General features: G+C 44.1%; 1 protein-coding gene across 3 annotated transcripts in view; it reads right to left on the bottom strand.

Annotated features, from left to right (window-relative positions):
- The window catches only part of HIVEP3 (HIVEP zinc finger 3), a 473,376-nt gene that overhangs the window by 64,499 nt on the left and 395,793 nt on the right, over nt 1-13,084 (bottom strand). The window lies entirely within an intron of this gene.

Raw genomic sequence — 13,084 nt, forward strand, 5'->3', positions numbered from 1 at the left:
AGGCAGACGAGTCTCATTTCTCATATCACCATCAGTAGGGTGGCCAGGTAAGATATCACCCAAACTGGGGCATTTTTGAGAGTGAAAGAGGCACTACTACCAACAGCAATGGGAACCAACCAGGGCTGTCCCAGGCAAGCTGGAACAATGGTTCCCTTATAATCAATAGTCACCTTTGTGACTCAAACCAGGCACAAGCGCTGTCTCAGGGTGTCTGCTGCAAACTTTTCAGCTTTGCTCTGGAGGCTGAAATCCCACTATGGCCTCCTAATGGATTCTTAGAGATTGGGTGTCTAGTCAAATCCCCTCACTTGACATATGAAGAGGTTGAGGCTAGAAGGATAATGTGATTTTCCCTTAATCTTGCACAGGGATGGCAAGCGGGGCCAGAACACCCTGTGCCTCCCAACCCCTGGTCAGGGCTCGTCCCTCAATGAATAAATGCCCTCTATGCCTTCTGCGGCTCAATGGACACAGCAGTCTATGGCTCCATGTTCTATGAAAGCAATGGCTTGGCCCCAAGGGGCATGGCCATATCCCTGGAGAGTATCTGCAGGTGTCTAGAGGCTTAACAGAAAAGGAGGTCTTCCAGCTTTCATTCTGACCTTGCTGTGGCTGCTGGAAAGGAGAAATGGGGAGCCCAGCTAAGGCTGAGAAGACCACCATGATGGCATTACCCAGGGCCTCGCTTATCTAACCTAAGTTAGGACGAGGCAGAGAGGTCATTTGCAGTGCAGACAGAGAACTATTCTCCTGGCTGGAACTCCTGGGCCTGGTTGCACCTGGTGGGGACCCTTGGGTGCTGTGTGTGGATCATAAAGGGTCTACTATACTTACTATTTCTATTGACCCGTTCATGCAAGGATGTCAAAGCATCCCCCAAATACTAGCTACTGGTAAGCTTTGCTTCTTCCGGTGGATGGATGGAACCCTGTGGCATGACTGAGTCTGAGCGGGGGTCAGTTGGCCAAGGAGGACACTAACATTGTTGAGCCCTATGGTCCTCCCTTCTCTCCAGGGGTAGGTGGGGAAGCGTCCCAACGGCTGAGGTTTGGAGCAGCTCGCAGGCCAGGTAGGAGGGGTGGGTGGATGAGGAAGACAGTTAGGTGACTGTTGTGTCATCAGGTGACTCACTGGGCTGGCACTACCCAGGGTCAGCAGCCAGCCTCTACCTGTGAGCTGGGCCTGGTGCTTTTATAGAGAGGGCCCTTCTGCCTGCACTCTCTGAGGGAGGAGCGACCAGGGCATGTCCACACCATGGAGTCAGTAAGGCCTGTGAGCCGGAAGGCCCATCCTTTCCCTCTTCAGCAGGGTACCTGAGCCACAGGGGACGATGACCAGTGCAGAGCCACACTTGCCCTCAGGCTCCTGGGCCAGTGCTCTGTGCTGCCTTGATTGTACCTCATGACAGGTCTGAGTTGCTTAATACAAGGGGCAGTGGGAGGGGGCAGCTGGAACCGCGGGTATAGACATGGGGCAAACCTTCGAGAACTAAGAAGGCTTCAGTCTTGGAATGGACTGCAATTCAGACTGGCATGAACACTTTCTTAACATTTTAACTCCTTTAGAAGGTCAATGTCTTTTATTTTTTTAGTGTTTCATTTATTTTTTGAGAGAGAGAGAGAGAGAGAGAGAGCACAAGTTGGGGAGGGGCAGAGAGAGAGGAGGACAGAGAATCTGAAGCAGGCTCTGTGCTGACAGGCTGACAGCAGTGAGCCCGACGCAGGGCTCAAACTCATAAACTACGAGATCATGATCTGAGCCAAAGGCAGATGCTCAGCTGGCTGAGCCACCCAGGCACCCCTAGAAGGACAAGTTCTAATCACTGTGACCAAGTGACACCAAGAAAATGGTTCTTTTATCCCTTCTATGCTGAGGGTACGTGTAAAATTTTAATATAAACTTGAAGTAACAGAGAAAAAAGCTGCTTCTCTAGAGAATTGGTACTTATCAAAGTCATGACATAAGGTCAGAGGCAGAGGGTTTTGCTGACAGGGTCCAGGAGCCTGGCTAACTGGGGCCAGAGGGAGGAAAGGCATCACCTGATGATGGTGGCAGAATGGCCATGGGGTCCATGTTGTCTGCCACTTAGGCCACAGCCCTCAGAGAGCTCTGGCTTAGAAACCAGCTTCGAACCACAAGGAGAAACTGAGCTTCAAGAGCCAGCAAGTTAGCATATCAGACAACTCAGCCTCCACTTCTGGAAGCTTCCATAAGTCTAGCTGTCAGCTCAACAGGGAAGAGAGCAGGGTGCTGGGGCTGGAGACCCACAAAGCATTAGAATATCCTCTGCAGACTCGTGTAAGTGTAACCACATGCTAAACTCCTAGAAGGGGAAATACTTGGCCAAGAGGAATTTACCCTGAAGCTTTTGCTGGGTCCTGACAAATAGCTCTCCCCAAGGCACAAATTTACACACCTGCCAGTTGCGTGTGAGGACTGTTTCTCCAAACTCCTTCCTACCTAGAATATGACCAAACTCTTTAACATTTCCTAACATGAGAGGCAAAATAGTTGTGTTAGCTTCCTCCTGCTGTTGTCACAAACTATCACAAACAGTGCCTTAAAACAACCCAACTTACCATCTTATGGTTCTAGAGGTCAGAAGTCTGACATGGGTTTTCACTAGGCTAAAATCAAGGTAGGGCTACGTTCCCAACCTTCTTCTCGCCAGGGGCTGCAGGGAAGAATCGCTTTTATTACCTTTTCCCACTTCTAGAGCCTGCCTGCATCCCTTGGCACAGGGTCCCTTCTGTCCTCAAACCCATCCAGCAATGGCGGCCATATCCTTCTCACACTGAATCATGAATGCTGACTACCCTGCCTCTCTTTTTCCCTTGTAAGGACTCTTGTAATGACATTGGGCCCACCTGGATAATCCAGGCTCATGTCCTACCTGCAGACTCTTAATTTAATCACACATGCAAAACTCATTTGGCCACAAAAGGTAACATACTTACAGGTTCAGGGATTAAGATGTGTGACATCTTTGGGGGTCATTATTCTGCCGACCACAATGATATCTTATTTTTCTTACATCTGTGTTTCTTGATGTCTAGTGAAGCTTAGGGTTCTGCATAAACTTATTAACCCATTATTTCATTCAGGGGATTATCTTTCATATCCTTTGTGTATGTTTCTAAAGATTATATTTTTCTTATTGGTTTATGTAAACTCTTTAGATACTGGGCATTTTCATCCTTTTTATACTAACTGCAAATATTTCTATCTAGCGGTAGTCTTTAACTTTTCTCAACAGAAAAGTTTGGTTTCTGGGGCGCCTGGGTGGCTCAGTCGGTTAAGCGGCCGACCTCGGCTCAGGTCATGATCTCGCGGTCCATGAGTTCGAGCCCCGCGTCAGGCTCTGTGCTGACAGCTCAGAGCCTGGAGCCTGTTTCAGATTCTGTGTCTCCCTCTCTCTGACCCTCCCCCGTTCATGCTCTGTCTCTCTCTGTCTCAAAAATAAATAAACGTTAAAAAAAATTTTTTTTTTTTTAATAAAAAAAAAAAAAGAAAAGTTTGGTTTCTACATGGTCAAATGCAGAGTCAATCTTTCCCCCTTTTGGACTTTTAGATTTCACGTCCAAGATTATTTTCTAGAATGTCACCTGATTTCTTCTGGTTCCTCTATGGTTTAATTTTTTTCTTTCCTCCCTCTGCCCCTCCACTCTTCTGTTCCTCCATTCCTCACTCCCTCCATCCTTCCCTCTTCTGCTTACTTCCTTTCCATTGGATCTTGGTTCCATTTGGCATTTATTTTTGTATAAGGAATGAAGGAGGGTCAAGCTTAATTTTTTTCCAATACAGGTATCCAGTTCTCCTAACATCATTATTGATGTTAAGACATCAATATTCAGAATCCACCTCACCCCTCTGAAATGCCCTGGGACATTTTCTAAAAGCACAGGTTCTAACCCCATTCCAGATCCACCAAAACAGAAGCTCTGGGAAAAGGGCCCCAGAATCCACATTTTTACAAATCTCTCCATGTAAATCTGACATACACTGTTCTTTTCTACAGAAAAACTCCCCTAAGTGCCTCTTAAAACTAATCACCTTGCCTCTAGGCTCCCAACCTTCCCCACAACACCCCACCATTCACTGTGGGAAGAGAAATCTCTTCAGTTGCCAACCTCACCCAGCCTTTCCCTCTGTCAAGAACTCTCAATAGCTCCCCACTGTAGGGAGATTTCAGCCACAGGCATGTCAGCTCCAACAGGCCCCACCCCACCTTCCCAAGCCTTCTCTCTCCGCCCTGCAGTTTTCACTGTGCATCACCTCTAACTGGCATGCTCTTGACCTCTCTGCGTTTACACACTGCTGTTGCCCAGGGAACAGGGAAAGGAATCTGAATGCTAATCCCACAGAGGAGTTAGGGAATGCTTCCCAGAAGAAGTTGTGTTTGAGCTGGGCCTTGAAAGATGGGGAAAATATTGATGGCTAGATTTGGAAGGAAGGGATTCTAGTCTAGGAGGGAGGTACAACATATGCAGAGCACGGGAGGCTGGAACGTTGCCACAGGGAATGTTGAGTTTGTGGCCTCTGCCCCAGCCAGGGCTTTGGGGCTCCTGAATCCAGAGTGTCTGGGCAAGGACCCCACACTGTGCTGGGGTGAGTTCAGGGCACAGGCAGGAGCTTCCACACATTCCCTCCTACGTCCTAGAATAACAACAACAAAAAGGCCCAAACTGTGAAGGCTCAGTTGTGCCACACATCTTGTGAGTGAGCTGGGGTTAGTACTGGCCCTTGGCCCTTGGAAAGCAGGTGGAGGGCACAGTCCATCCCATTGGGTGGCCAGAGGCAAATTCTTGGCTGGATCAGGTTTTCAGAGCAACACACACATGCACGCTCTGGCCTGGATTCACTCATGGAAAATAGGTATTACCAGGGTCTGACGGACTGCCTATGTTGGGATGAAGTTTTCCACTAACCTAATTTGTCAGCTAGGGGGGCTTCCTTAAGAAGCCCAGGATGTCAGGCCTGTGGCTTAACCAGTTCATCAGCATCTTCCCAGCAAACCTGTCTCTCCCAGACTGGACAGAGACTAGGCATTATTCATCTTCCTATTTCTAGTGCCTGGCACTGGCCCCAGCACTGAGTAAAATATTGAAAATATTTTCAAAATACTTAAATGAGCATCTACCATGTCCCCAGGCTATACTAAAGATTAACATATTGATCCTCACTCAGGTCCCATTTTTGCAGATGAGAGGACCAAGCAAGGCTCCACGAACTGACACTCATTGCTTCAGATAACACAAGAAAGGGCAGAGGCAGGCTTTGAACTCTGAGAGCAGACTGCCACCCAGCAACCCCCCCCAAGAGTGCTGACCTTGATCACAAGGGCCCAGATGGATTTCATCTTCCTTCCCAGAGCCCATCCAGGAAGTCTTCCTGGTTAACTACAGCCACCTCCATTTGCACCAAATTCTCTTCCCCATGTGTAAACCACTCTGCATGACTCTGTTCACTTCAGGGCTGCGTTTCTTGATAAATGCTTTCCCTCCAGTGAGTAGTACATTATTCACTGTCTGGGAGGCTCCCAAATCATTTCCCTTGGATGACTGTGGTTTCTGCAAGCCTACTTTTCTCTCTCCTCCTTCCTAACCCCAAAACCCAGACAGAGCTTGGAATTTCTGCTCACTGGTCAAAGAGCAAAGTCTATTCATAAGAAAGAGAAACCTAGGCATTCCCGGGTGAGTTACACCAGGCTACTGCTTGTATTCCTGTTAGAGCACCCAGGGACCAAGGTGGAACTGACATCAAAGGGCAGACAAGGTCTCCAGCAACATCCCTGAGGAAAGCAGGAACATGTTTTACAGTCAAGACCAAGAAATAATCCAGACAGAACTCTGCTCCATTAGACCCGGGGAAGGCCAGACTTAGTCCTGAGTATGTGTGGTTGTGACAACTCAGGCATGAGTCCTAACCAGTGTCCTGTGTCTAGGCTGACAGCTGAACTCGTATCATGTGTTGGGGCTTTCCGCCTGTTCCACACAATAGCTCTATCAGGCAGGGACCATTGCCATTCTCATGTTACAGATGAGGACACGGGCACAGAATCACGAAGCTGGTAATGGCACAGCCAGAACCTGAACCTGGGCCATTGGGTGATCTCTGCAGTAGACACCCTTTAAGGCAGCAGAGTCCTGGAAGACAGAACTTGGATTCTAGTCATAGTCCTAACACATGGGTAAGTAAATGCTATTCTTAGCAGCCTTCCTTGCCATCATGTGGGCTGGCCTTGTTAAGAGCTTTGTTTCCCCCTTTTATCTAGAAAAGTATCTACAACGTTTAAGTCTTGCACCCATTGACATTGAAAATGAACCACAGTCAGGGGCTGTAGTCTGGCCTCCGTAAGGGTCTGGTGAACCCCCAGATGTTTGTAGTTCATTAATCTTCTAAGTTCTCTATTGTTATAAATCTTGTTATCTATCCACTTACCTAACTCAGCATTTATGTATATCCACCTTGTTTGGTAAAGATTAAAAGAGGTTTCTGGATGCCGGTGAGAGCTGGTGAGCCTCTGAACTTAACTCGACCTGCTTATCTAAGTGGTCCAGGCAGTACTTGCGGGTCAAAGGGCTTAGGGAAGAACGAGCCTGAATCGAGAGCTGGGCCGGGTAGGGCAGACTTGTCTTCTGGCCATTGCGTTCTGCCAGTCTGTCATCAACACTGCCTAGGAAACACCTGCACTCCACATTTGGCCGTGGCCTGCTCTCTCATTAGTTTACAGCAGGTCTCTAGCTGTCCCTTGGATGGTTTTTTTGTTTCTACACAAATGACCATGGTATAAAAGGAACTCTTGTCTATAAGCCTCCTGGGTTGTTAAGGTTCTTTGGTCTACTATGAAGGGCAATTGATAGACTACACTATAACACACACACACACACACACACACACACACACACACACATTATAGAATAAACTATATAAAGAAAAATGACCAGGGAGACTGGGCAGCATATATGGTGCATTCTAAAATTGGACAATGACAAAAGTAGGGACTACCTGTGGTCCATATCATTCTTGCCCACATGGCAGGATGAATGTAACTGTACTAGCAGTGATATGGGAGTTACAATGATCATCTTACAACTCGTTTGTTCATTTATTCACTCAGTCTGCAAGCATTACATGGGCCTTCTCAATGCCAGACCAGCAATATGAAAACAGACATAAATTATAGACTTTACTCTAAAGTTACAGTAATCAACACAGTATGGTACCAACACAAGGAGAGACCAAAAAAAAAAAAAATCATCAATGGAAACAACAAGGTAATGAAACAGACCCCCTCATATATAATTACCTGATTTGTAACTAAGGTGCTATTATATCTGGTGGGGGAAATAATAGTCTTTTCAATACATGGTGCTGAAACAACTGAATATCTATGCAGGAAAAAAAAATGAACCTTGGGCCCTACCCCTACCATACACATAAGTTAACATGAAAAGATGATCAGCCTTGATACAAAAGATTAAGTGATAAAGCTAATAGAAGAATACACAAGAGGGGCGCCTGGTTGGCTCAGTCGGTTAAGCGTCCGACTTCAGCTCAGGTGACGATCTCGCGGTCCGTGAGTTCTAGCCCTGCGTCGGGCTCTGGGCTGATGGCTCAGAGCCTGGAGCCTGCTGCCGATTCTGTGTCTCCCTCTCTCTCTGCCCCTCCCCCGTTCATGCTTTGTCTCTCTCTGTCTCAAAAATAAATAAACTTTAAAAACAAAAAATTAAAAAAAAAAAAAGAAGAATACACAAGAATATATTATCATGAACTTGGGCCAGCAAAGATTTCTTACACAGTTTACAATATGCATAATCACATCATCATAAAGGAAAGGATTGGTAAATTGGGCCTCATTAAAATGAAAAACTTCTGCAGAAAACTTTCTGAACATTGGCAAAATCCTCAGAGCCAAACACCCAACTTCTGTTCATCAGAACGTAATAGAGTAAAAATACAAACCACAGACTGGGAGAAGATATTTGTGATACTTATTCAACAAAGGACTCATCTAGAATATAGGAAGTCCTAAAAATGAGTTTAAAAAGGCAGACAACCCAATTAAAAATGGCCCAAATTAACTCAAAATGTATCAAAGACCTAAACATAAGAGCTAAAACTATAAAACTCTTAGGAGGAAACATAGGGGGAATACTTCATGATATTGGATTTAGCAATGATTTCTTGGATATGACACTAAGAGAACAGGCAATCAAAGTAAAAATAAGCTGGATTTAATCAAAATTTAAAACTTTTGCGCAGGACAGGACATAATCAACAGAGTGAAAAGGCAACCTATAGAATGGGAGAAAATATTGGCAAATCATATATGTGAGAAGGGGTTAGTATCGAGAATACATAAAGAAATCCTACATCTCAAGAACAAAAACCAAAAAACCAGATTAAAAAATGAACAAAGGACTTGAATAGACATTTCTCCAAAGGAGATACACAAATGGTCAACAAACAGGAAAAGATGTTCAATATCACTAATCATTAGGGAAATGCAAATCAAAACCATGAGATATCACATCACACACATTGGGAAAACTACCCTACAAAAACAAAAAACAGAAAATAACAAGTGTTGGCGAAGATGTGGAGAAATTGGAACCATTGTGTACTGTTGATGGGAACGTATAATGGGATAGCTTTTATAAAACCGTATGGCACTTCCTCAAAAAAATTAAAAATAGGATTACCATATGATCTGGCAATTCCACTTCTGGGTATAAACTCCAAAACACTGAAATCAGAGTCTCAAAGAAGTATCTGTCCACTCATGTTCATAGTAGCATTATTCACAACAGCCGAAAGTTGGAAGTAACCCAAGTGTTCACTAGGGATGAATGGATAAACAAAATGTGGTATATACATCAATGGAATATTATCCTGTCCACCTTAAAATGGAAGGAAATTCTCACACATTCTACCACGTAGATGAACTTTGAGGATATTATACTAAGTGAAATAAGCCAGTCACACAAAAAGAGAAAGAAGTCAGTCACAAAAACAAACAAACAAAAACAACAAATACTCTATGATTCCATTTATATGAGATACTAGAATAGTCAGATTCTTAAAGACAGAAAGAATGGTGGCTGACAGGGGCTGGGGAGGGGTTGAAAAATTGTTGCTTAATGAGTATAGAGCTTCAGTTTTGCAAGATGAAAGGAATTCTGGAGATTCATTCACATTGCACAACAATGTGAAAATCCTTAACACTACTGAACTTCAAAAACAGTTAAGAAGGTAAATTTTATGTTATATGTATTTTACCACAACTTTAAAAAATGGCAAAAGGTTTGAACAGGCATTAAAAAAAACAGGTTATCTAAATGGTCAATAAGCATATGAAAAGGTGTCAGCACCATTACTCATTAGGGAGATATAAATTAAATCTACCCCCCCCCCCCCCCCCCGCTCACCAGAATGACTAACACGAAACAGACAAAAGGGTACCAAATGTTGGCAAGGATGTGGAGCAACTGAACTCTTCTTGTCCACCGTTGGTGGGAAGGTAAGTAGACACAACCGCCTGGACAACTGATAGGCAAAATCTTCCATGCCAAACTCACGCCCGCCCCATGACCCCAAAATTCCACTCCGAAGAAGATATCCCGCATAAGTGCATGTACCTATCCATCATGAAACACAAACGAGACTGTTCATAGTAGCTTTATCCATAATAGCCAAAAACTAGAAGAAACCTAAATGCCAACAACGAATAGAATGGATGAATAGATTGCAGCATATTCATACAAGAATTATTACATAGCAATAAAAAAGAACGAAGTTCTGCTACAGAAAAAGTATAGATGGATCTCACAGATATAATAATAAGGAATTCAGACATAATAGACTATATACTGTATAATTCCACTTAATTGAAGTGTAAGAATAGGCAAGACTAATTTTATGGTATTAGAAATCAGAATAGTGGTTAGTTTAGCTCTGGTGGGGCAGGTGGATACTGACTAGGAAGGGAAATGCAGGAGATTTCTGGGGTGATAGAAATGTTCCATATATCGATCTGGTTATGTATATATTTCATAAGTGTATATATGTAAGAACTCTTGGCATTGTATACTTCAGATATGTGTATGTAATTGTACATATGTTATGACTCAATAAAAAAAAAAAAGGCATGGACTTTGCACCTAAAGATACAAAGCCTATAAGGAGAGAGACACAAATAAAACCAGGTAACAAGGTGGGGTAGACGCCATGATGTTAATAGATTGAGTACAGGTTGGGGGTGGAGGGAGAGTTCCTGAGGGTAGGCTTTAGGGAAGGTACACTGGGCTCTGAAGGACGAAGGGATTTCGCCACGCAGAAAAGTCAAAGTGTGGGTTAGTGTGGCAAAGGCAGGATGGTGCTGGGGTGAACCTCGAGCGTGTGAGGAGGCAGGCAGTCCAGCACTGCTAGAAGGTCAGGTCTTCAGAGCACAGGGGTGGGGGAAGCCACTGAGGACACGAATCAAATAAGGCTTCTGATCTGTTTGTTTCAGTGAGCTCTCCATAAACATTTGTTGAACGAACGAATGAGCCTTCCCACAGTCGTGACACATCTGATGCCTGGAGTCACAAAATAGGTGTGCTGTGTGGCAGCAGGTACTGATGCGACGCAGTACTTGTTCGGCCGTGGAGTCCCATTTCTTCTAAAATTATTAATCTCCCCAAAGTCTAGTATCTTCCAGGCCCCAGAATTTGAAACCATCCTCACTCAGTTATGGTACTGACTCCCTGCTATGAAAGCTGAGTAACTTTTTGTCACTTTTTGTTACTTCTCCCCAACTTCCTTCCAACCATCCCACCATGTTTGACAGTCACATCTTGGTGGTTTTCTTCGCAGTTGCCTTTAACATCTTTCAATAATCTCCTTAAAGGGCAGTTTCCTTGTCTGTCAGCTTTAGATAATATCTCTCCACTATCTGTCGTGAACAATGAAGAAACGTGTCCGCACTCTCTTCTTTCCACCTCCTTTCCTCTGCCTACTTTCAAATTTTTGTTAGTTATATATTATTACTCTTCCATTGCCATCTTTCATAGCACGCTTGTTCTATAATTAAGCCTAGTCTATAGACTTGGGTGAATTTTAAGAATTGAAGCTAATCAACAATATGATTGTGAAGATACCACTCCCTGGGGAACCACTTAGTATGAATGGACTCAAGAAAAAGAAATGTAATTCCATATGATTGAAACTTCGTGACAAGAAAAGTCTACCATAAGTCAAGAACCAACCCATCTTCCTCTAAAGTATTTACGGCTTCCTTCACTTCTTGAATTGCACGTCATCACCTTTTTGGATTCCCTTTTTGATTGAGAGAAATAACTCCAGGAGGTTTTCATTTTCATGTTTCTCCCCAGAAAAATACAGATGACTGAGTAATGAGCTTTCTGAACTCTTACACATAAAAAAATATTTTGATGTCAAAGTTTGAGAGGATAGAATTTGTAGTTCAAAATCAATGTCCTCTACAGTTTTAAAGGCACTGCTCCACTCTCCTTGGGCATCTTGTTTTACTGAAGAGAAATGCTGATGTAAGATCTTATTCTCTCTGGAAGCTTTTTGTTTTTCATTGTTGATATTCCGACATTTCAACAAGATAGGTCTAAATGTTCCTTTTCATTAATTCCTATCTTGAATTCAATCTCTAGGTGTTTCTTCCACTTGGGAAATTTCTTTTGTTATATTGCTGACTATTTCTATCCCCCCCTCTCCCTCTGCCATTGTATGTAGTTTCTGCTTCTAGATCTCCTATTTGATGGATACGGAACCTCCAAATCTGGTCTCTATGGATATAAATTTTTTTTTCTCCTGGATGTTTTGCTCTACATTCTGGGATATTAGTTTTAACTTCTAGATGATCAACTTGGCCTTCATCCGTATCAATTGTGTCATTCATTCCACCCACCGAATTTTTTTCAGGAGTTGTAGTGTTAATTTTCAATAATTGTTTCCTTTCCTCTGAGTATTTCCTATTTTTCCCTATTATTTCCTATTTCTCTGATTATTCCATTTCAGAGCAACTGGTTCCTTACTGTTGCATGAAATAATCTCAATTATGGCCAGGGATACTAACGATTATTTATTTTAGGGGTCTCTTATTTTTGAACAATCTGCTTCATCTGAAATGAGCTCTTCTTTTTTTCTTTTTTCCATTTTAGGCCATCTCCTTCTGCTATTTTTTTTCTCCCACATGTTTGGTCATCCTGGCTGTCCATACGTATCTGTGAATGCAGGACTACATTGTGAATTTGGTATACGTGCTAGGATACAAGTTCTGGCTCCTGCAACGAGGACCCCTCTGTAAGAGTGGCTTAGATAAGACAGGGGTTTATTTCTGTCTTGTGTACGCCTGAGTGTAAGTGGCCATGGGCTGATATGGTGGCTTCACAGTGTGAGTCTCTTTGCGCTTGCTCCTTTGTCATCCACAGCATTTGGCTTCCAACTTCCACCATCGTGTCCACATTCTGGTCAGCAGGAAAGGGAAAAGGGATCGCAAGACTGGGAACTGGACACATTATTTCAGGTCGCAGTAGCCACATGGCCCCCCTCACTGCCAGAAGGCCTTGGAAATGCAGTCCGTAGCTGGGTGGCCATGTGCCCTGAGCAAATATTTATCACTACAAAGACAAGGAAAAGGATATTGATGCAACAATGAACCGGAGAGGGCTTCCAGAGGTTTCTGGTCTATTTTTCTGACAGGTTTGTCCTTGAATATGATAGTGAGATCATGAGCCCATCCTACCGCGGGGAGGGGTTCTAAGCAAGAGGGTGGAGGATTATGATGGCAAGTCTTCCTGTAAGGACTATGGGGAGGAAGGCAGCTAGGGGACTCCTGAAGTGGGTGTGGTGGTAGATTTCACTGGAGGCAGACTGCCCATGCCACCCACGTGCTCCCTGTTCCCACACTGGGTTGGCAGGGAGTCTGTATTCCCTCAGCTGGGCTTCTCTCAGACCCTGGCCCCATCGCTTTTTTTAGACAGTATGTCTAAGATTGGGATGGCCTGCCACTGGCCACCTTCTTCCCCACGTAGGAGGCGAGAAGGGTTGAGCAATCACTCAGGTC

The sequence above is a fragment of the Acinonyx jubatus genome, chromosome C1, assembly GCF_027475565.1.
Source record: "Acinonyx jubatus isolate Ajub_Pintada_27869175 chromosome C1, VMU_Ajub_asm_v1.0, whole genome shotgun sequence".
In the NCBI taxonomy this organism is placed as follows: Eukaryota; Metazoa; Chordata; class Mammalia; order Carnivora; family Felidae; genus Acinonyx; species Acinonyx jubatus.